We start from the raw sequence: 25,355 nt of genomic DNA on the forward strand, positions 1-25,355 counted from the left end.
GATAGAGCGAAGGGGTTCATTGCATTGAATAGAGAATGAGTTCTCAATGAAGTTTCATCACATTCTTAGAGTTCTAAACTTACCTATTTACAGAAGTTAGTTCAAGCAACATTATTAAAAAACTTGATTGAAGACGTCAATCTATCTAATAAACAGTTAACGGTTTCGCAACCAGAATTTCGATTATTTTAATAAAGTTTCTGCTTTAAAAACTCATGAATATTTTTAATATGTCACTCATCAATCTGTCCCTTACTTTTTACCGCTGCGGTGGCATCCGCGAAACCGCTTCGTACGAATGCCCTCTTAATATGAACAATAAATGCCCTTTTCTGTTCCATATACAATACACAGTATCAAGTCTACATGAAGTATTGTAGATTTTTTAAAAATTGTACTACGTTTATCGTAAACCTCCAGCTGAAAATGTTTTTTACTGTAATACTGTCTAACCAATGAACGTTGTGTAATTTCTGATTTCTTATACAATATTTTGTCTTTTTCACTCATAGATATACTGTTTCGAAATTGATTGAAAATGACTAAGAACTGTTCAGAGCTAAAGCAAATTAGTAAGACAGTTAATGTTCTTATGATATTTGTTTTCATTTCATAACAACTATTGTTGTAATAAATAAATCCTATGCATTAACTTATACCCGCCACTTAGTTTGCATGAAAACTAAAAGTTTTCTCGCATTAAAAAGTATCCCCTGTTAATCCATTGGGCACGTTCCGTTGCTGCGGTTTTATTTCTACTTCCAATGCATAAAGCTATAATAATTCTTGTTTAAAAATAACAAGTTTTTTGTTTGCTTAATTCCCAAAAGATACATTTGAGTCGTAAAAATACTTAAATAAAAGTGATCCCATTGTAATCTGTGTTGTACACTTCGCTTTGTGGCTGTTTCCCTTCATTCTTTCTGCTGGTTTACTCCCGACACTCGAATTCGATGCCAATCGTGACGAATTCGAGATTACATGAAAATCGAATTAAAAAATTCCAAAATAGCGTATAATCTGATTTAAATTGAAAGTAATCTGAATGAACCAATTTATTTAGTATCTATATTCTATTAAAAATAGCGCTCAATTATGCCTTAGTTTCGAATTAAGGGGTACGATTTGACAAAAGCTCAAATCAACATGATTCAAAAAGGAATTCGAATGTTGGGAGTAAGCCCGCTGGTCTGAAAGATTGGACGGAATATGGGAATAAAAAATTCTGGATCCGATAGTTTATCAGACGATAAATAATAGATGTTTTCTTACGTCTAGCATTCATATTACAAACCTGTAGAACTAGCCGTCAGTGTTATCGTACCGCCTAAATATATTTTATTAATGGTTAAAAAAACATACCTGTATTCATTCGCCCTCTTATCATATCCCTACAAGCTTAAACCGTATATAACAAAAGGTTTCACTACATATACCGTCTAACCAATGAAGTCGTGTAAACTATGAATAGTTATTTAAACTTTCTACATATCTATGATGCATCATTAATAAATTGTATGTAGCTGTATCAGTAGTACTTAATTGATACAACGCTCCTAACTTATAGAGATGTAGATTAGGAAACTAGTCTTCTTTAATGGCTTTTAATGTTGTTTGTATGTTGACTGCTCCTACCATATGCAGTCGGGCAGGTTTCAGATGTTCAATGAAAAACATTAGTTACAGACACTCAGTTCACACGTTTATTTTTGTTTTGCACACACATGGAAGCCAAATATCACTCACTTCGAAGTATATCTAAACTTATATATTAAAATTATGCACCTTACTATACTATTAGTCCGACAGCTTAGTAAAGAGCCTTGGCGCTCTTGATTTCTCTAGAGTATAATTAATGATTCCGTGTAATTTTTAAATTAAGCAGCTGTATGACAAAGACAATCGTCTGCATGAATCTGTGGGTCAACGATGTTTTAAAACCAAAATTTTGAATACCTCGACCAGCTTGCATACAAGGCTTTCTTCTAAGCTGTTGAACTAAAAAGAAAATTAAAAAAAAAATGCAAGGTGAAAAGCACTTTCGTATATTTTTTGAAGAAAAAAAATGATGCTTTTAATGGGGATGAAAACCGCTCATCACGTTATTAACTCTAGGTATTTTAAAACAAACTAAAGTAATCTGGCGTGAAACCAGAACAGCACAGAAGGTGGCTCATTAAGACTATTTATTAAAAAAAACAGTGTTGATAGTCGTATCAGTTGTGTTACAGCTAGCATTGTGTTGATCAAGCTCGATCCAAAGATTTATTGATGGTTTTCCATATTATAAATTAGTCTTTTGGTCAAAAAACTTTTGTAGACCATTTCTAATTGACCATTATGTTTTTCTAAAACTAGTTCTTTCTAGTCGTCAAAAAAGTCCATCTTTATCCTAGAAGCACCAAATACGTGAAGTAAATAGTATAGTAAATAATTAATTCATATTTACGTCTAACAATGAATGATTAATTGTTTAATTATACATTTTACTCCATTATTATTTACGGGTTAATTTTTGTTTACGGACTAGTACTAACCTAATTACAGAAGATTTTAATTTTGGTTATCACTTGGCTCAACTTCATTACAAGAATGATCAATATTTTTTGAGTAACAATTTGTTGACTAGATTAATAAAGAATGACACTACTTCATAAAAAAGAATACAACTTATACCGACTAATAAGTGTTACAAAAGAAATTGTGGACGTAAAATTAACTTTAATTTGAAGCATAGATTTTTATATTTATAATATAGGATTAATTTGCAGTTGTCACTTTCTATCTGTAGTAGATTAGTGGAAGTTATAGAAAACAACGAAAACTCTTAAGTTCCTGAGCCCGAAGCTTCACCACCATAATTTTGATCAATCGGTTCTCCACCAGAATTTTGATCAGTCGGTTCTCCACCAGAATTTTGATTAATCGGTGCTCCACTAGGATTTTGATCAGTCGGTTCTCCATCAAAATTTTGATCAATCGGTTCTTCACCAGGATTTTGATCAATCGGTTCTCCCCCAGTACTTTGATCAGTCGGTTCTCCAACAGGATTTTGATCAGTCGGTTCTCCAACAGGATTTTGATCGGGCGGTGGGTACGCGGCGCGATCATTTCGTTGTCTATACCTACACCAAGCAGCTAATGCTTCAACCTCACCCCCAGCACAGTGACAGATGGCTTCAGGGTTATGCGGAGCTTCTAGAAACTCGGTATGCCTATCACAATTTTTTAAAGTAACCTGTAAAAACTGAACAATGTAATTTAGGCGCGGGCAACCATAATCCTCAATATTTAAATGCATATATCCCAAAAAATTTAAAAGTTTCCTCTGATGTCGCCCTCCTTTAAAGCCCCATATTACTCTTGTAGAGTGCTTCTGCGCCTCACGGTGAAGGAGTCTTATTTTCTTAATAAAAGCCCAGAACATGATGTCATTTTCATCATTTTCGAACGGAAGTCCGTGAATCATAGCCGAACAGAAGCGAGTGCTTGCAGATGGTTGTGCCAGGAAGTCTTCAGGGATCTTCAAGTGCATAATATGCACACTGTTGTCTCGGAAATCGAAAATCCCGGCTTCTTTGGTATAAAACTTTCCATTCTTATTATAGAATCCATCCATATCTATTAAGAAATTTATCTTCGGCAATGGATCTGTACCGCATACTGGCATTTCGGTTGAAGATGGTTACAGCGCGTCTTTAGAACACGAGTTATAATAGTAGCTATTATAATTCAGTAAGATATGCTATCTTTCCTAAAACGAGTCGTCCAGTCCAGCTGATCTCCAAATAGTTGTAATCTGCGATGTCTTCAAACTGTTATCTGTTGACAATTAATTGAAAATAAAAATAAATCATAATTATAAGTAATAAAATCATTATATAAGTTAACATGTGATTAGTAAAAGCTATAAACGCCTATAATAAACTGCTAATCGAGAGGTTTCATTGTTTAATGAAGCTTATTAATACACTATCAAGGTAGGACAACGTCGTAAATTGTTATACAAGCTTCTCTAGCTTAGTTAAATCCGATGTAATATTTAACGAGAACTCAGAATTTCCGACCTGAGAACCCATTAACAATTTGTCCGACCTGGGAATTGAACTACCCACAGGTCACGACCATCCTTCACGCTGCAATTACAAACTACATAGTTAAATAGGTGTGAGATTTTCGGTACTCAGCTATGTAGCTCAAATTGGCCTTTGATGTCGGAACCAATTGACGTTCTAATGAATCTAGTCGTCCATAAAGCGCATTGCACCTGTGTACGATCATTCAAAAGGTGGCGATGCAAAATCAAAGGCTTTAATGGCACACAAAATCAAATCAGTCAGATGGCTAAGTACATTAATTCGTAATGTTGGGAGAATAGAGAACACGCTTAAATTAATTGCAAGTCCTGAATATACTTTTGTTAGAGACCTTCCTAAATGTTTAGATTTTATAGATTCGAGTTTTATGCCTGTGTTAGCACAAAAAACGCACATGTTTACGTAACGTACCTCCTGACCGCAATAATGACTGCACGAATACATCGACCATCTTAGGTCAGCGTCACCTAGCTTCGGTTGAAAACACAAAAATAAGCACTAGTCGCAGTACGTTTGGTTTGATCTAGAACTAGATAGAACCTTCTAGCTGGTATACGCGCAATTTATCATGTATCCCTTTTTGACGAGTGAAAATTGAGCACGATTTATCGACGTTTTTCATTAAACTACGTACAAATTTATGAACAATGACAAATCAAACGAAAGCAAATTATGACCTATACTCATAAATATTTGCACTGACTGTTATAAAGTTATTATAACACATTTATTTAGTATGTTGGTTAAGATTGCACTGTAAAATGCAGGCAGGTAAAAGATCACTTGAAAAACATTTGGCTGAGAAGTAAAGTTTTTATTCTGAACATAAAATACGATTAGTCTTGAAATATAAAAATATCTGTAATCCACGCAGCAAAAAGCAAAACAGAGATTCTTGAGCTTTGTTAGTAGTGGGGGAACAAGAGAAAATATTGTCGTAGTTACTTCTACAGAGAGCGGTAAAGAAACCCTCGCAATGCATTCGAACTCGACACTCAACTTGTTTAGTACTTTTTTAGTCTTAATGCTGTGAATACACCACTACAAAGGTATATTCCCTCTAAGGACGGCGTTTTAACCTTTGACAAGAGATTTTTCGCGCGCTAGCATCTTTAATTCATAATTTCCAACCGATTTTATTTCTGCTCCCACTTCTTCTTTTGCTATTTATTATAAGTATTTTTGTTGTGGTATTCATTCTCACCTATCATATTTTTTTCGTAGGATAACTTGTTAAACGTGGGTTTATTTATATTATGAGTGTGAGTTACCAGAGAATCTGTTTTTATTTTTTTTGCCACTAGTAGCTACATACGCTTTTTATAGAAATAGGTTTGTCGTTATAGAAAATATTATTCTTAAACTTTGACTATTTCAATATAGTAAACTATTTCCTATGCTTATTGCGATAACAGTATGGAAACGAGGTGCCAACAATATTTTACGAATCTGGTCAAAAAATAGTTCTATATTGCCATTAATTGATTGCACTCAACTATTTAAAAAAACAATTTTTATTCTTCCACCGTTAACGAATCGCGCTTATAAAATCGATCACAGTTGAATGAAGAATCTGTCACGCAAGTACGACACAAAATGTATTCTATGGATGACTATTAATCTATTCAATGGACGATATAATAATAATTGATTGATAAAGTCCTACTTTTAAGTAGATTGGCTGATAAAAGAGGAATACGCAAAAAAAAATTGCTTTGCTTTTGATTGCTTTCAGCAAGCTGTCGAAAGTCGTTTGTGTGCCTTATTTCATAACTCGACGCAGCGTAGCGATTGCCGCTATTCAACTACGTCACACCTCACTGAATGTTTATACGAAGCATTCTGCAATATGCAACACGATCTGCGCTTGGTATACTAGCATTCCTGAGATTCTCGGAACGTCTTTTCAAAGCCGCGCTTCTCCAACATTTTTACGTTAAAGCTTTATGTGCTCGTCTAAAGTTTACAGTACATTATTTAACAAGGGAATATTGAAATGGGAAGAACTATAATGAATATTTGATTGTATAGTAGAGTCCCGCAGTACGACGTCACTGCGGACCACCTTCGTTGTCCGAGACCCTTTGTGAGATACTCATTAGTTATACAATTCCCTGTCGTATCAAGGGCGAGGACCAATCCGTTCCTTCCACCTAGGTGTGTAGAATATTCACAATTTGAAAACGAGTTCCAAGCTTTAACAGTTATAATTCGATTAGTTCGTAGTTCCAATGTTATTACACGTTTACGTTCATAAATTTACGAGTAGTATACGATAGACGTGGCTGTGGATCGCGTATGTTTGTGTGTGTACGCACGTGGGAAAAGTACACCTGTGTGGATGCACGCAAGATAAATAGACGCCATTACGGTGGTGGTGGCGCGGTAGTAACGCCCACAAGAGCTTACGTGACTGCATTGTGAGGAGTCAGTACAAATGTGATTGTAGTCCGCCAGCCACGGATCGCTTTTAATACCCACGTTCAGAAAAGTTTCGTATGCGGCAAAGATAAAACCGTGCGTCACAACTTCCTAGACTGTTTATATTTCTGTCGCTTATGATATACAGAAGACGATAAGATAAAATCTCGATTCAATAATATTTTTTATTCCATGTAGAGGGTTGTTAGAAACAGTCCTAAAATTGACACAACAACATGGAACATGTCTTTATTGTTACTTAACAATCTTAATAGTTTTTGTATACTTTGAGGAAAAGGTATAAGGAAAAATTCTTGATAGTTGATAACCGAGCGCCAATTAAAGCAACATAAGTCATGGTTTAAGACGGCACACACAATAGGCAGGCTTTTGATAAAAAGCGATTTCTTCCATGAACTTTATCTACAGTTAAAAGTTTTAATCCGGCTTTTTCTTCGTTCTTTAAGCCCCAATCGGCATGAAGAAAAATATTTACTGTTGAAATAGCTTTCATACTTTTAAGCAGTGTTGAATTTGAATGGGAAACTTTTGCGCCTGAGTTTTTGGTTTACTCTTTTGTGCTCTGCTGAAGCACTTAGCTCTTGAAATGTTACTTGAAAAAGGAATGAGAAATTTCATGGCTGAGGGACGTTTTTAACGACGCCTTAGTCTCCGGAGTACCAAGACGTTAGAAGCGTAGTGGAGGTTGAGCAGTTATAGAATATAGTGGTATAATCTTTGGTCTCTTACGTAGTTGACTTGAAAACTAAGAAACAGATGCTTCCATCCAACGATTCAATTTCTGGCTTTAAATACCTATTGCTAACGAATGAAAGGACCCGTAGTACACCGATTAATAAAATCAATGCTCCCGCCCAATTCAAAAGTGAAAGGTGTGCTAATAAACGTGCATTCGGTTTCATTCAAAAGTTATCCCACAAACCTAACAGGTTTGTTTGTAAAATACACAGCTATTAAACGTCAGTTTTTAACGACTATTATCCAAAAGTGCTTTCAATTTTGAGCGATATTCAAAAAGCATTATTTTTGCTCTGTTTATAAATACATTTCGCGGTTTTTATCATTATGTGAAATGGTTTTGCAAATTGCCTGTGGACTGTGTAATACTTAAATGTTTTCTCTTGAAATATGATACGTAAAACGATTGTTTGGAATTTTGTAGTCATCGATATTTAAAAAAAAACTCCGTTACTGACTGATGGACAACGCATAGCCGAAACTACTGACCGTAGAAACTTAAAATATGATATGAAGATTCCTTAGGAAATATAGACGAGCATTAAGAGAGGTTTATACCAAGCGGAATTCTTAGCCTAGCCCTATAAAAAATGCGCGATTTATGTACTTATGTATAATTGTATATATTTGCCCATATTCTAGTTGCGTGGAATTTCTTAACTATCAATGAAAACAACTTTCGCTCGATCAGGAAATTGCTGCTGAAATTTTTTCATTGCTCATTTTGCAATGGATTTAAGGTATTAATATGCGGCTGACGGCTTAAAATATTTGCTGTGACTCTTTATACAGTGTACTTTGCAGGTCAGAGACTTTGACTTAATAACTTAAAACATTATTTTGATAGCTCTTTAATATTCCCTATTAGGATCTTTTTAGTCTAGATTTGTATCTACATCAGTCATCTCTCCTGTTATTATCTTTAGTCCCAAATAAAAGTTGTCCATTAACAATAAAAACGTAGTCGATCAAACAATACTCTCCACCACGATTTCATTCAGGACAGCCACAAAAACTTATCTCAAGAAACCTTAGTAATACTTTTTCAAAAGGCTTACTCTTTTCCGAGCTATTAACATCATATTTTCACTGATGACCATTTTGTGTTGTACTAAGCCTTGCAAACTACACTATGCAATGACCACAGAGCACTGTGGTGGACTCGTTATACCACAATTGTTATTCAATGCGGTTGGCATTTGCTGTTCTGATGTATTACTGATAGTTTGTTGTTTCTTTACTTTGATATGTTTGTGGGAATGTTGATCTGGGGGCACGGAAGTGCCCCCGCAAGTCGAGCAAAAAAAAAGCGGCACGGCCGTAACATCCTTTTCTCGAAGCAATTCGGGCTATTTTTGACACCCCTATAATTTCGTAGTGGATAAAACAAGAAGCCTGAATTTTCAGCAACTAATCAGTCATTGTATAAACACGGTATATTTAAAATTTCAGTCAATTTGAACCAGTAGTTTTAGAATGACAACTTGTTAAAATTTTGAATTTTGTCACTCACTGATTCACTGACTCACTGACTCACCGATCATCAAAAGTCTAAGGTACTTCTAGCAGACTTAGAAGCTTAAAATTTAGAATACAAATAGGGTTTAGTGTCTTAATCATGGGAAAAATTCAATATTTTCTAATTTCGGTCAAGTTTTCTAAATACACTAACTGCAACAATAACTTTGTAATCCCATATAAATGTATAAGATTACAAGGTTACATTTGCAGTTAATGAATTAAATTATTATTTCTGTAGAAAATAAAATAAATAGGTGTAAATATGTATCTACTATATGAGACATAACGGGAGGGGGTATAGGGTGGGTAAGGGTGTTTAGCCCATGAAACTGAACAACATTCCCATAGGAAAATATGTTGAATTATGAAAAAAATACGACTTTCCATACAAATTGGACTTATGTTTGCTCTATTCGCTCTACAAAAAGAAGTGAGATGCCATCAAAAACATTCTGTAAAAACCTCAAGTCTCGCCGTAAAAAGTTGTGAGATCTATATAATTCCAAGTCGATTAATCTATTTAGTCTCTACTTAAAGGACCTTCTGTCTTAAGTTATTACGTATGTTATTATCATACCAATTAAAAAAAAAATACCTTAAAAACAAATAAATCGACTTGGTCATCGCAAGAAAACACAAATTCGCCATTAACGTTTCAGGAGCATTAACTTCTCGTCGTGCTGTGTAGTGTGATACATACTTATAATCAAATCATGCGATGGCCAGGTCGGTCTTTTTGTTTTAGAGGTATTTTTTTTTTAATTGGTATGATAATAACATACGTAATAACTTAAGACAGAAGGTCCTTTAAGTAGAGACTAAATAGATTAATCGACTTGGAATTATATAGATCTCACAACTTTTTACGGCGAGACTTGAGGTTTTTACAGAATGTTTTTGATGGCATAGATATTTCCTTCTTATATTAGACTAGCTTCCGCCCGCGACTTCGTCCGCGTGAAAAGGTTTCCCGTAGAAAAAAGCTCTTATGTGTGAATCTCTGTTAATCTGTCGAAATCGAAGAACAAACAATACAAACTTTTAAACCCCTATTTTATCCCTTTAGGGGTCGAACTTATCAAAATCCTTTCTTAGGGGATGCCTACATCATAATAGTTTTATGTTTGCAAAGTTTCAGCCCCATCGGTTTAAAATTGATGTAGTTTCAAACAAACTTTCATCTCTTATTTTATCCCCTTAAAAAATCCTTTCTTAGCAGATGCTTACGTCATAACATATACCTTTATGCCATAGTCGGTAGAAACGTTTCAGCCTTTAGCACCTTTTAGAAGATTACCCACCCGTCAACCAAAATGAGTGTACGTGTATTAAGTACACGATTAACACAAAAAAAACATCACCCCAAAATTCTCCCGATATTAAAAGACAAAAATCAGTTTCCGTGCAGCCAATCAACTGTTTACAATAACAAAATTTTCAGTTCCCAGTTCCTGTTTTAATGAGTTACTCGCTGTGACAGATATGAGTAGCTGCTATACTTTGACAACTATGTAGAGAGCCTTGTATGCAACGTTCACGGGAGGCAGATAGGAGACAGACATACAAAATTTTTAATTCACCACGTCATTCACACGCAGTCTTATCCAATGCAAAGTTTATTTGCTATGGGTACTATTATTTAGAAACAAGCAGTATTATCCGTTATAATCTAAATAGATCGTGCATGCTTCGGCTCTGTACTAAATTGTCGGACTATATTACTACATTAACGTCCGATAGTTCAACCAGCCTGGTTATTGGGAATCCAATCATGTGGTCAAATAGTACTTATTACTATTTCTCATTAACGCTCGTCCACTTATATAGAGTCTATTAGCGGAATTAATTACTGTTGTCAGGTTTACACTATCGCGTTCGATGACTATTGAGTTTTAATTGAGGTAAAGCTTTTACATTGAAGTAACCGTAGCAGAAATATGAACAAAACATGAAGATTTTGTGAAAAATTAGCTTAGCAAATCAAATATTCAAAGATATTACATACTTGGTAATACATACATATATTCTTTGGTCTCTGACTACAGGACCAAAAAAGGGCTACTGGCATGGTTTTACGTACGCATGTAGGTATAACATACCGAACATATGACTTTTAAGTACATTAGAGACTTTAATGTAGCGGTAACAAATCTAATCATGACAACTAAATTATTGATCGGAATTTAAACTCACGAACTTTATACTTTGGCGCCTTGCCTAATCGGGAGGCGGCTAGTTTCATAGTCGCAACAGTCCTAACATTATCATCTCTAGAAAGAAGTACACCTATCAATAACACTTTATTACATTAGGAAAACATATATCCAGTGAATGATTCAAAATTTTCTTCCGCATTTTAATCAGTTGACTTTTAATACCTAAAGTCAACAAAGTCGAGTTTATTTTGCGATATAAGAAGAAAGACGTATCGTCTCATAACAAACAGTTGAAGATTATAGAGCCCCGTAAGCTTAAGGTCGCTCCGAGCGAGGACATAAAAGCATTTTCCTTTGTATTTATAATGATATTGTATTTGTGTTGACCTTTGTCCCACGATTTTCTACTTAGGCTTTCTCATCAATATACGTAGGTCTTGTAAAAACTTTCACGTTAAAACTATTTTTGTAAGGTCTTATCTTCTGTTCAAGGTGTTACAAACATAGAAAATTTATATAGTCTTTCAACTTTCGCGCCAAGAACTAAAGTTGTGCTGCAACACTTTTACAAATATGCAAGCTACGAACGAAAAGTACAGCTATACTTTAAACAATTTTAATATCACAATTTTTTGATATGGGTTGAACCAACGATCCTCTGCGAGCTGTAGTAACTACCTAAATCAAATCATATTAGAGGTTGTCAAAAAACCTAGTTTGTAGGCCTGTAAAACTAGTCATCCTTAATTGTTAGTGATCATTTTGTCTAACAATATAAATATTTTTCAAGAATAATAAAGCTTGATTGATCCATTAATTAACCTCATTGTATATTTTTATATAGGCCCGTTTATAATAGAAAAATATAAGCGAAACACCTCAATACCCAAGACCAAATACCGGCCTTGTTAACTAAGAACCCGCGCTTATTTACGCTCAGAGAAATCCCTGACTTTTCTTATAATATAATTAATCTTTGTTCCTTGTTTTTTTTTTAATACAACACCTCTAACAAGCGTTAATTAAGATTTGAAAAAACGTACTAAGGATTATATGAAAAGAATTTTCATTGGTATTATTTTCGAGAAACTTTTTCTTAAGTTTGTATTGAATATTTATAGTGCTGGTACTAACTTTAAATGTTCTCGGTCACAAAATTTATAGTCAATTATCGACCACTTAACTTTCCTAAATAAAATTTCAGAGAATCTCTTACGACCTATGCATGACTATTTTTCGCGAGTCTTTTCATGTATCCGCGGGAAAAAAACCTCAAACTGATGTAAAAGGCTAGTTGCCTGGGTTAACGAAACATTTTAAAACTTGTACTCGTAACAGGTTTAACTAGGATGCTTATGCAATGTAAATTTTACGCGCAAATAATGTTCAAATTAAAATGATTACGGACTGAAATATTTCAGGTACTTATTTGATTTCAACAAAAATACAACATTATGACGTCACTGCGTCGTATTTCTATACTGTGTAGTCAACATCTCTGTTAAAGACGTAGATTACACATCGATAAAAAAATCCTATATAAATTGTATTAGTCCATCTCTACAATCAACAAATGCCATCAAAATTATTCAATTTAACGGCAAACAGAAACTCTCATTTCAAATCCTATTACGAGTGTGGATAATTATTTCCAACTCGTACCTCTCGGCACAGTTAATTTGGTTGCAAAACTTTACAAAATTTGATTCAAATCGGTTTAGTTAAACCAGTGCTCATATTTATTTAGCCGGTTGCTCCATCCACAAACTCATTATTGTGTAAAATGACCGGCGATTATGCACTTTACCGGTCAGACTTGTCCTGCGAAGTATTCAGGTAATGTGTTATTCAAACAGATGGGTATTTAAACTAGTCTGATGTTCGTTATGGTTAGAATTGCGATTTTAGCATGAAATATTTAACAACGGATGTTTGTGCTCTACCGACTACATAAATCAAATAATTTATTATGTTGTTAGAAGTGATTTGATTTTTGTTGATGTGATTCATTTAAAATATTTGATGATCATTATAATTTATTATTGTCAAGTCTTTTCGGAAAGTCATTGCGGAAATTACTTCCTACTCTTATATTTTTCATCCATACTTTGAATTAGAAACGTTTCGTAAACGTTGTCACTAAAGGTTTTCATCCAGTTCCGACATTCAATAGTCAACTATCAATAACATTCCAAACTCTCGAATTCTATCAATTAAATCGTAGCTAAGCACGCCAAGCCATCGGCCGCATGCATGCCTATCAACATTTCTGAAATGCTCGAGATGTGCGAAAAATTTGTGGGACAAATTAAGCTCCGACGCTTCGTGTGACCCACATTGAACACAAATAGCCGTAGACGGCCAACAGCTATTGGCATCAATTAATAAATTATTTGCCCGGACATTTATCGGCAAAAGAGCAATTAAACTTTAATATAAATGATTCGCTTGCATATCGTGTGGTGTTGGTCAACCCTTGAACTGTACCTTTAACCGCTTTGCGAATGTCAGGTGGAATTATTTTATTTGTGAGGGTCCTTATAAGCGATGTTTACTTTGTGGTATATATCATTATAATAGTGATCAGAATATAAATGTTCATTGAAAGTTAGAGTAGGTAACTACAGTTCGTCACATCTTAATCGACGCTAACAATCTCTAAAGCATTGTTCTAAATACCGTGTAGTATAAACGTTTCGAAAGCGCCCAGTTTATCCCAAACGAGTCGGGTATAACTCGGTTTAAACTGAATAAAACCCCACTTTAGAGACCCAAATCCTTTTGATGCGTGCACATTTTTTGCACCAATCTGGACGTTTTGAAATAAAAATATAGAGTAAAAACAACAGTGTGAATTTCAGTGAAACGAAGCCTAATCGTTCGTTTTAACATCAATATTTGCTAAGTAAAGTTATGCGTGTTTTTGTACGGATTGTTTTTTTAAGACCGGATGGAATAAATGCTTTGTAGGATCATTAATGTGTGGCTGCTCGATAGTCCATAGAACCCCTTAACGTCGTTCCAACTAGCACTTGACCGGTTTTTGCCCCACCATATCGCTAATTAGGTTGCGCTCTGCTCATTAGGTATTTACCATTTATCAGGCTCGTTTCTAGACCTAATTGTTGAAATATTAAAGTTTACCTCTAAGATTTTTTACTTGAAATGAAGATGAACTTTATATTGGACACATTTGGCGTACTTGATTTATGTGACACATTTAGCGGCAGTTCTATATAAAGAAACTCATGCCTAAATATTTAATTTTATCGTACACAAATAAACCCTCACAATTCGGGTCAAAATCTACGGGCCGGGTCGGCAGGAACCATGCTCTACTAAATCCTTACAAACTCGAGGTATTGTCCATAAATAAGCCTAAAATATGTATTAATAACGCGATATTGAAGTTATGAATAGAACGGATCAATTCTGAACTAATTGAATAGATTCCAAGCTAACAATTTCAAATTAAATTGGGGCAATGTCCAAGCAGCTGTTCCCTTACTGAGGCGATTTCATTAGCGAATAGCCGCAAATAACTCTGTTTCAATACTAACACGTCTGGAGGCGCTATTCTTGTTTGGACTAGTTATTATACCTGTCAAAATGAAATAGAATTGGGCATATTCGACTTGTAGGCAAATCATCTATTCTATAAAAACCTTTCGTGATGAGTATGAACCAAAACTATGGTGAATGTAAAGATGATCATTGCTTGCGATGTGACGTCACTAGCTAGTATTTTGCTTATGTTCAAATTAATAATTACCTAATTTATTTATATCTTTATATACATCTATAATAACTTGTAGAAGCCTGTGTGGCTTAGTTACCAACAGCCGAGCGGATCGATCTTTGAGGTTAAGCTACGCTTGCCGAGGTTGTTCTGTGGATGGGTGACCATCTTATACATATCGGGTTCCTCCGTGTTTCGGAAGGCACGTTATATTGTGGGTCCCGGCTGTCAATTTCGAAGATCTTTGACAGTCGTTAACAGTAGTCAGAAGCTTGAAAGTCTGACAACCAGTCTTACCGTAGGGTATCGTGTTATAACCCAGGTAACTGGGTTGTGGAGGTCAGATGGGCAGTCGCTCCATGTAAAACACTGGTATTCAGCTGCATCCGGTGAGACTGGAAGCCGACTCCAACATAGTTTGGAAGAAAAGCTAAGCCATGATGAATAACTTGTAGAAGCCAAGTTTAGACGCACTTATTTAGTCTCAACGAACAATTTACATTTACATACATTGATTTTAATATTTCGTTATATTCCCAATTGTATTAATTCATCTCCGTGATAATTACTGATGGGTACAGAGATCGTGGGAAGATGATTCAGATATGATCGATTTAACAATGTTTATACGCCTTACGGTCGTTGATGGGCTATTTAGGACACATTTCGTGAGTAGGCTTTATTAAGTAATTGTTCCCTGTCATTAATATAATATTATAAACGACAGACGTGTAAGTGTGCTTTAATATAGAAATACATCACTATTCTTAATTGTAACACAGTTAATAGGCATAATTTGCTTCGGAATTAACGCTTAATGAAATACATGAGTCTTCGTTTGTAATGTTTATAATTTTGAAACTTAAACGAAACTTTTTAATATATTTTTTTATCGATTCATCTGTAGTAGCTGAATACAGGCCGATGATAATGATTTCTTTAAGTACGTATTATAAAAAATGCAGTCATATTGAAAGACGGAGGTACGTTTTTGTCTTAAAATTATGCGATAAAATTATTATGTTTAAATCGCTGTATAAGATTGTGTGCAATGTTTCAACTACCCATTACATTACTATTATTATAATTATATTACATTACTTAAAATCACCTGTGGATATATATAGTATGTTGTTTGTGAGAATACCGGTTCACAATAGATATAATTCACCGCCAGGTTGATAGACTTTTAATTAAAAATCCCGCTGTAGTGGGAGCGCTCCGGATTCCCGGCACCAATACAACAAGAAGAATTTCTTATTTTCTGCAATTGTTGATACGTTTTTCATTTTACTATACCGAACTTCCCCGTGGTCTAGTTATTGGGTTCGGAATCGGAATTCTGAGTAGCATTTTTGTTACGATTGTACGACATGGCCTATTACATGTTTTATTTGGAGTATTGAGTATAGGTTACTTAATAACATAATTAGAAAACTTATTATTCTTAACATTTGGTTATTCCCCAGTCATTCCCCATAAACAGTACTTGTCTTACTAGTAAACGTCATGTAAACGCAGTATTGTGATTCTCTACTAATTGTAAGAGGTAAATAATCGCGCTACTGAATTGGCAGTGTTTTGTCTTTTTCACTTGTATACACTATACAGTTTCAAAATTAACTCAAAGCGACTAACCACTGATAACTTATCAAGGCTTACACGACGTTTATTAGTTAGACAGTATAATTATAAGCTGTTTGTTCTATTTCGGTCAAAATTATGCAGGTTATTTGACCTTTAACTTCTTCCGATACAACTGATAAACCATTCAACTGTTAGCAAATCTTTGTAATAGGTACCTATGTGTTAAATCACTTATTATATTGAAAATAGAGCAAGCCGTCTAGGCTGTGACCTAAAACAGTATTTATAAACATCTAGTACTACGTTCATTCATAAATTTTACTACAATTTCCTAGTAATGTAGTGTCAGTCAATGGACGACGGGGAGCTCCATTTTCTGCGAAACCTGCACAATTTTCCTGGAATAACGTCTAGCGCTCGCGTTGTATTGTCTGGCTGCATTCAGGGCCTTTCGCAGGCAGATGGGTTTAAATAAAGTTACGGTAGGTTAGTTTGTAAACTGATTTACGCATTGTATGTTTATAAAAGTTAGTTCTCGTGTTTTGAAGGACAAGTGAAAAGTTAGTACTGGTTTGTCTGTTAAAGCAACATCTCAATTTAATCTGTTTTCATAACTGGTTCTAAAAAGCAATGAATATGATTAACGTTTTGATTAAATATAAAAGTTGTCGAGTTTTGAAAGACAAGCAAAAAGTTAGTGCTGTCTGTTAATCAGTAAATCTTTAATTTAAATCTACAAATACATCAATGCTTTAATGATATATATTGACCTAAGAAAACCTCGATAAAGTACCTATGAATTAAGTTTTTTAATATTATAATAAACGGTTTTCGTGTTTTGAAGGACGAGTGAAAAGATATTAGTGCTTTTTCAAAGACGTTTATCTTTGTTTCTTATCGACCGAAAAAAGACCTTGATAATATATGAATAACGTTGTTAGTTACGTGCGCAAAAATGTCAGTGTCCGCAGTGTCGTTTAAGCATTTTTAGTATTGGACCTGCTAAATTTTTAGAAACATAATTATAGAAAAGGTTAAAAATGTTGATAGAAATCCTGAAAAAGTACACACATGCACACACACAGTGTATATAACAGTCTACAAATATATATACTAGAAATTTAACTAAATTCCCGCATGAACATTTACAATCAAAATTCCACAATGGAGATAATACAACTAGACTAGTAACAATTCTTTGTAAATCACTCAAAATGTATTTGTGGGGTAAAATTTTTGATACACGCCTCCCATTATAGAGTAGACCGTTTCATTGAGACATCATAACAAAAAACAGTCTAGTATGTATCGCAAAGGGAATCTGAACAGGCCTAATTTTAAACAAGGAAATTTGCAAGCATACTTTTAAATTGTTAAGATCACACTTTATTCAATGTTCATTTACACAAAACAGATCGTATCAGTTAAGGAAACCCTATTTTTTAGACCTATGATTTAAACTAAACTTTGGTACGAATGTAACTATAGTTGAAAGCACATGAATTTTCCCAAGATAGTGGATCAGTGGAGTTCTAGAACCGAGGCGTTTGAATCAAAAAGATTCCAACGCTGACCAAAGCTTCTACACAATTTAATAGTAAAGTTAATCTCCGTTATAACTTCACGTATTGATCGGACTAACCCCAGTATCGTATTAGATAACCGAATATGCACCAAATGCTATTATACTGTAGACTACGATAGATAAAGTTTTCATTGCATCCCAACTCTCTAACGCTAACTGGGAGTTTAATGAGAATTAACTATAGTTTAACTTGAATGACCGCGGTGTTTGGTCCTTGTACCGAACGGCAACTGACTAAATTTCACAACTTTAGAACTTCGGTGAAAGGATACATTAACTTTCAATTGGCTAGCTTCCTCTTCGCTATATTATTCGGTTCCTGGTATTAATTAGTTAGCTTAATAAGCGACTATGTTTTGGGAAGTTCAAAATTTCTATTTTCATCATTCACACAATTTTCCTATATTTGGGAAGCGTGATAAAATAACCAGAAAACTAAGGTTGTCATTATTTAAATATTGTGACCAGTTATTAATATCTTAAACGCTTTTTTCGCGACGTCAATGTAATGTAGTAGTATGTATATGTACTTTTCAATATTTTGTAGGTTTTTATAATAAGATCATAAACAGACCTTCTATTGCATAACGCGTCGTATGAGATTCTACCAGACTCAACACAAATAGTTTTTCTAACCGCCATTCGTATTCTTTGCAGATATAACCTTGTGCTTATTTCAGTACCTATCTTTAAATGTATACAGGAACCCTTAAACCTTTGGGATACGCGTAAATTGGAAACAGATAAGTGTAAAACATCAAGAATTTTAGGTACCAACCGCTGGAGAGTAATAAAATACCTTTAGAGGTAAGTCATTGACCCCAAATACCTCTCTTGTGACCCACCCACGCAAACCAAAACCTTCTAAATACCAATTTTTATCAAACAATTGGTGATCAAACTCTCAAATAGAAACTAAAAACATTTGTTTTGCTAAAATCGGATATTGTTTATGGAATTTTGTTATGCCGGTGCCCAATTTTACATAAATTGTGGCCGTTTGTATTTAGCCAAGCCTCAGGCGACGAGTTTTGTGAAAGGATATCCTATTTTTAATTTACGGTGACCTGTATGCTTTGTTTAAAGAAAATCTGGTAAACACCGGATATAGTTTGACTTAACACTTATTACTCTACTGAAATTTTAGTCAAACACGTTAGTAGCTAATCTTTAGAGATCATATATTATAAATTATAAAAAACAGTATTCTTTTGTTACGTTGGTAAAGCTAGTCAATAATTATAAACCAAATTAAATAGAGGTATTTAAGAACCTTCCTAGTTACTTTCCGCAAGGTATTCTTACTATGATAACGACTCTAGGTCAAGTGATTTTTCTGCTGTACTATCAATCTACCAATAACTCCAAAATCGTAATCATAGACATATCTAAAGAAAAGCTCTGATTTCTATTAGATATTTATAGAGCACTGAATAAACAACACGATCATGGTATGCTTTTACTCCAGCACATCTAACCACCCCCCTGGGAAAACATGCATGTGATACTATAGTTGCGTATAACACAAACACCATCTATTCACAGTAAAACAGCCCGTCGATACATTACAATAGAGAGTCTTATTGCATGATTTGTCGTCGCTGTTGTTAATGACGCCACGGTACCGCTTCGCTCATCCGTAAAATGGGTAAATAGGTATTTTATTCGTGGACTAAATTCAGCCGTGGTGTGTGTAGATTGTGGTTCTGCACACGTGTTGAAGAATCACTTGCGGATTTCCAATCTAGTGCATCGCTTTATTACTTAACATACCATTACGGGTGCTGAGCAGAAAAGTGCTTTGTTCTTTCTTTGCAATTACATTCGTTCCGAATAGAATTGGTGGATACGTAAGAATTTTTAATCAGGCATTAAGTTCCTCCCTCATTACGGGAGGAGACCCTTGCCCAGCAGTGGGACAGTAATGGGTTAAATTTATTTATTTATTTACTAAGTTCCTGTTTCGAACACATTATTCTATCGCTTAATTAAGAGATTTTTGTTTAGAAGAATACCTACGAAGTAACTGAACATCCTTCTGACACGCTTCACGGCTCAGGCACGAAACAGTTTTTAACGTAAAGATAGTTGTAGATTATATCAAACATTGTATATTATATATAGGCTACCATTTTCAACAATAATACCACGCGAACGAAACGGGGACAAACTTGTGCATTTATAAGATTCTTAGCAATTCATTTTGTGTTATTTTCCAAGGAACTGATGCCGTATCAGAGAAAACTCGTTACGAATAATACGAATGCGACTTGCCAAGTTGTATGGTGTATTTTTAAGGCTTCGTACATTACGTATGTATGAGTAACCGAGTCGCTCGAGATGGTGCTTCATTTCTTCTACCTGTGACTCGAGTACAAAAATAAGTCAGAATACTTAATTTGTGTGACTAATTCCAAGAGATCTTGGAAAGAACGTTTGCCGACCTAAAGTTAAGGTCCAAAATTTTGTGTTATTAAAGTTGGCAAAGATTGCTTATATCGAACATTTGTTACAAACAATTCCATTTCTTTAGAATTCACCTCTTTGACAGATTTCTCGTACCCTATTAATATACTGTATACTATGTTTAACTAGCTTCTCCCCGCAACTGTCCCTTTGGATAGATTTTCCTATCTTAAACTGTGTTACAAAATATCTGCGTGCCAAAGTTCAAAATCCATTCAGTACTGTCGAGGTGATTAAGTAACAAGCATACAAACATCAAAACTTTTGCATTTATAATTTTCGTGTAGCTTATAAAAACATCCATTCTTTCACACAGGCAGACATACTTTTGCGTTTATATAGTTATATTTTATACAGCAGGGTTCAAGTCAGCTACAACACAGCCAATTATTTTCACGTTGTAAAACTTACTCAGTACTTTTTTAGTAAATTAGCTAACAAGCTTTCCCTTTGCTGCTTTAATTTTTCTATTTCCCCTCTGTTTTTCTAAGTAAAAAATACAATATGTTAATGTGGACTAATGGAAGTTTTTATTATTGAAGGAATAATTAGAATCGGATCTGTTTATAGTACTTTTGTATTTTTAGTCCTTTTTAGATACACTCGTACAAAAATCACGCCTTTTCTTAGTAGGGGTTGGCAGAGATTAAAGAACTCCACTTGGTATGATCTTTACAAACTATTTTTGCTTCAATCACATCTATACATACTGTCATAGTTCTGAGTCCTTGTTTAAAAACACACAGTATCAAGTCAGTTATTCTAACCGATTTTTATCCAGGGTTGGTTAAAGCAACTCTAATCATGAACCTAAGTAATACGAAACATATAAATATTAAAATATAAGCACAGACTATACACTCACCAGATAACCAATAATAATGGCACGACACGCTACGGAAGTAACAATTGATAGGCATGCTGCAATTTTCCCATAAATTCGATACACTGTGACCTCCCCTTGTGTCCGAATATTGGACAAGTGTGCAATAAAGGGCTTAAAGGCAGAGCGAGGGGACGCTAATTGACATTCGTTTGCCCGATTAACATTTTAATCTGATTATTCCTGTAAAAACTAAGGTTGTGTGTTAGTTTATATGATCTTAAGGATCTATTGTAGACTTTGCGTGACTTAAAGGTGTTGTAGTTTTGATAGGTTCCTACATTACGCAAGATTATGAGAAGAATAGCAGCTTTATGTTTTTCGGCATCCATGTTATAAATGCAAAATCAGTGTGTTACATACCGTTGGTGCACTAATTGTTAAAAAATTTCGTTTAAAAATACACTTATATTCGTGATTGTATGTAAGAAATAATTATCAACACCAATTTGACTAACAATCTTAACTTATTGGGTAAAACAATACGACAAAGATATAAAGCAATTAAAGAGAGAATTAAAACAAAAGAAAAATGAAGAGACTCGAATAATTTATTTTCCAAGATAATACACACAAAAAAAACCGTAATAAATAGGAACAGATACTAATTTGCAACAAACAAATATGTCTCAGACGACACAATATCTCATTTTAATATTACCCCGTAGCAATAATAAAGGCAAAGTGTAGTTTTAATTGCGAGCTAAAATACTATCACCTACTATGCAACTGTGCACGTACAGTACCAATAACTTTTGAAACAGACACTGTACGAAGAATTGCATTACCCGAGTAATGTTGCATGTAGTTTTATTTTACAAGTACAAATAGAGAATTCTACGCTCACTGTAATAAATGTGGTTTACTGTTTTAATTTCCTTTTGCCTTTGTGTATATTGAGTGGCGAAGAAATCAACTTAGACAATGTTGAAAGCAGTTACCACTTTAATGAGAAAAGAATAACGCGGGACGTTTTGAATGCATACATTTTCAGTGCTTTGACTACTGATCCTCAAACGTTTTTGCAACTTTGCTTCTATTTTAGAACTCGGACCGAATATTGAGAAACTTTGGGAGCTGCGACAAAGTTGCTTTTTGGACTCTACAACATCAACCCAGTTACTCAAACCATTTAACGGGCCAGGCTGATAATTTGCGACCGAAATTTCTTACTAAAACTCAAAATAGCATAGATTTTGTCGTTAAAACGTCAATTTATTTTATTTTGAAAATCTTTTGCCGTGAAATTGCGATGCAGTCGTAATCTCTGACTGCTGATAGTAAAACTATTGTATATTCTTCAGTCGTAATCCGTATATTTCCGCATCGACGGGATCTTCGTGATGCATCTCCGGTTCTATCCACCACATTTTTATCAAATCTATAATAATATCGCCGTCGGACTCTACCCGCTTTGACGGCATAAATATTGTTGAATACAAAAATTCTCGTTCAGTTATATATTTGTAATGTTCTGATAAAATATCATAGAAGTAAATCTTAGCCTGAGAAGTAAAAATACCAAGTGCCAATATTTCCTACGAAAAAAACGCTTAACTAAAAACAAACTTTTATTCTCGTTTTGTCACCAGTTAATATATGGTGGTTAAAAGGTCATAGGTATGTAACAGCAAGAGCGAGGGTTTGGCTCTGTTCGGAATGTTTGCCTCTATTTGGAAACGTGCCCGGTAAATGGCAATAGGCACGACGCCTATTACATGGGTGAGTACATAGCTTCTTATATTATATGCACGGGAAGCTAGAGGATACATCAATCCCATAAGAGTCACGAAGAATACAATTTCCTTTATGTAATACACATTTGTATAAAAGAGCTCCGTAATTGTTATTGTTTCACTTCAAAGAAGTAGAACGCAACTTATTGATTTAAGTGTAGCGTCTGCCTGTCTCGCCTCTAACCGTTTCATACAGCTAGACGTCATGATGAAAGTTTTCTCGTCTTGCGAACCTTCGCACAATGGGTGAACGAAACTTGTACTTCGTAGACAGCCATTTTTGAAGTTCGACGGTTAAAGCAAAAGCGTACGGGGATTGAGTAGAGGTAAAAATAACATATAACGAACGTTATTGTAGAACTTGGCGCGGTTTTTACTCCACTAAACTCCTTGTGATATGCAAGCGAGAGTTTCTCGTGGCTAAGTTCTGAGAGCAAACATAGGCGCGTTAAGTGATGGAATTTTAGTCTGTTTGAGTACAAGTTAGTCGTAGTTTCAAAGCAAACGTGTCTAGACGGTGCTTAGAAAGTTTGATCAAGGAACTTTAGACAATTATCACTGATCATTTTCAATTTGAATTGACGTCTTAAATATTACGTACCGGTCTGAGTGTACAACAAAATATATATAATTATTTTGTTTATTACATATCCTCTCAAGCGCCCGGCCACCGTGTCACGGTTGAATGTGCTACCCCCGTCAAGCGTCCCGCCACCGTGGTACGGCAAAACGATCTTACATTAAAAAAACGTAGAAATTAAATGCTAAAACTATGTTTATCCCTTTCAAACATATTTGACATTGAAGCTGATAAAACGAGACGACGATCTAATGCACACACTTGAATAAGTGGTTGATATAGGCCAGAGAGCACCTTAAACAACATCTGACCCAACGACATGTTCCTTTATGACCAATATTGTAAATACTTTTTTTAACTAATTTTAAAGATTTGAGTATATTTTACAGTTGGATTTTAATGTCATTATTCATTAACTACACGATAAGACCTTCCGTCATATTATTTTTTATGCCTAAAAATATTTTTTAGACTTTCTTCAAACACATGCCTAAAGCACACAATATTCAGATTAAACCGACTATTGTACCACCACTATCAAATATTATTTGTGGTTTATTTTTTTAATATATAGCAAATTTTGTGTAGATTTCAAATATATAAGGTATGACTAGGGTGTTAGTATCAAAATATGACGGAATCGGCGCTTAAACGCCAACCGCCAATTCAATTTCGCGCGCCATTTTTGGCCTGGACGCTTAACGGTATATTTGAATTTTGACGTGGGGCGCTCGAGAGGTTAATCAAAATCCTTGTCTTATCTCATCAGTTACAAATGATGGTTTTAGGCAAAAATGCTCTAATATTTAAGGGCTTGGCGACAGTTATTATTCAATTGTGTAGGTACTTTACCACTGTTGTGAAAACATTTACATGCAAAATTAATCATTTTAACTACCGACACGTATAATAAATCAATTAGAATTTTTCGCTTTAACATAAACGCATATTTGCGTTATCCGTTATTCGGCTTGAAATGGCAGATGATTTGTAATAAATGATGAATTTAAAATAACTCTGTGTCCAATCATATTATAAATGAATTATTTTATTGGAACGCGAAATACCGAAAGTGTTACAACTTGAATTTAAATATGATTGTGTAATTTAATGTTGATTTATATGATAATTTTTGATGTAATTACGTTTTATATAAGTATGAAAACGTTCTAGTTTTCAAACAAATGTATTAGTATAATATCTCGGCTAGTTATTCGTACCTATGAAACTATATCATTTCGCTTGTAATCTACGTCGTACAGATAATGTACAAGAGGAAATGAAATGAGACTTGCGACGTTTTCAAAACTTAATCACGATATTTAGTTGTGGAAGTTGTAGCTAGTAGTAAATTCAATTATCTGATTCAGTTAAGACAGCTTAGAGCAACATGATCAACAGTGAGACGATGCTACAGACGGCTTATCAAAGTTTTACGATGTGTTACCTAATTACAAACTATTGTGAAGTATGGTGTTCCCTTGTGCCTGTGAGTGACGGCCTCATGGTGAAGTGCATTGTGTAGTATTAAGAAACGCTAGTTTTAAAGATTGACGTCAATGTAGCAGTATTTTTTAGCTTTATAATAAGTTACGTTTAGTATTAATATGAACCGTTGTAGAGAGTAATAACGTTATTTTTTAAGATATTTATTTCGTAAGCGGTAAATTGGTGTTCTATTAATTATAGGCATTAAGTTTTGTGTTAGTCATATAGTTGCAGTTAATGCGTAATGTTACTAGTTTCTCTCTATCTCTATGATTATGGAACAACCGAATTGTGTCGTTTTTTGTTAGTTACAATAGAAAACTAGCAGGGGTGCGTT

The 25,355-nt window shown here is 34.5% G+C and overlaps 1 protein-coding gene and 1 long non-coding RNA gene across 14 annotated transcripts in view; one reads left to right on the forward strand and one right to left on the reverse strand.

Moving 5' to 3' along the window:
• LOC142986186 (coiled-coil domain-containing protein AGAP005037) overlaps window positions 1–25,355 on the forward strand; it is a 387,196-nt gene that overhangs the window by 171,210 nt on the left and 190,631 nt on the right. The gene's annotated exons all lie outside the window — the stretch shown is intronic.
• LOC142986190 (uncharacterized) overlaps window positions 1,532–25,355 on the reverse strand; it is a 57,153-nt gene continuing 33,329 nt past the window's right edge. For both annotated transcript variants that reach the window (XR_012960332.1, XR_012960333.1), the window contains one exon: window positions 1,532–3,822. This is a non-coding gene — a long non-coding RNA (uncharacterized LOC142986190). The remainder of the gene's footprint in view (window positions 3,823–25,355) is intronic.

Source organism: Anticarsia gemmatalis, chromosome Z (assembly GCF_050436995.1).
Source record: "Anticarsia gemmatalis isolate Benzon Research Colony breed Stoneville strain chromosome Z, ilAntGemm2 primary, whole genome shotgun sequence".
Classification (NCBI taxonomy): Eukaryota; Metazoa; Arthropoda; class Insecta; order Lepidoptera; family Erebidae; genus Anticarsia; species Anticarsia gemmatalis.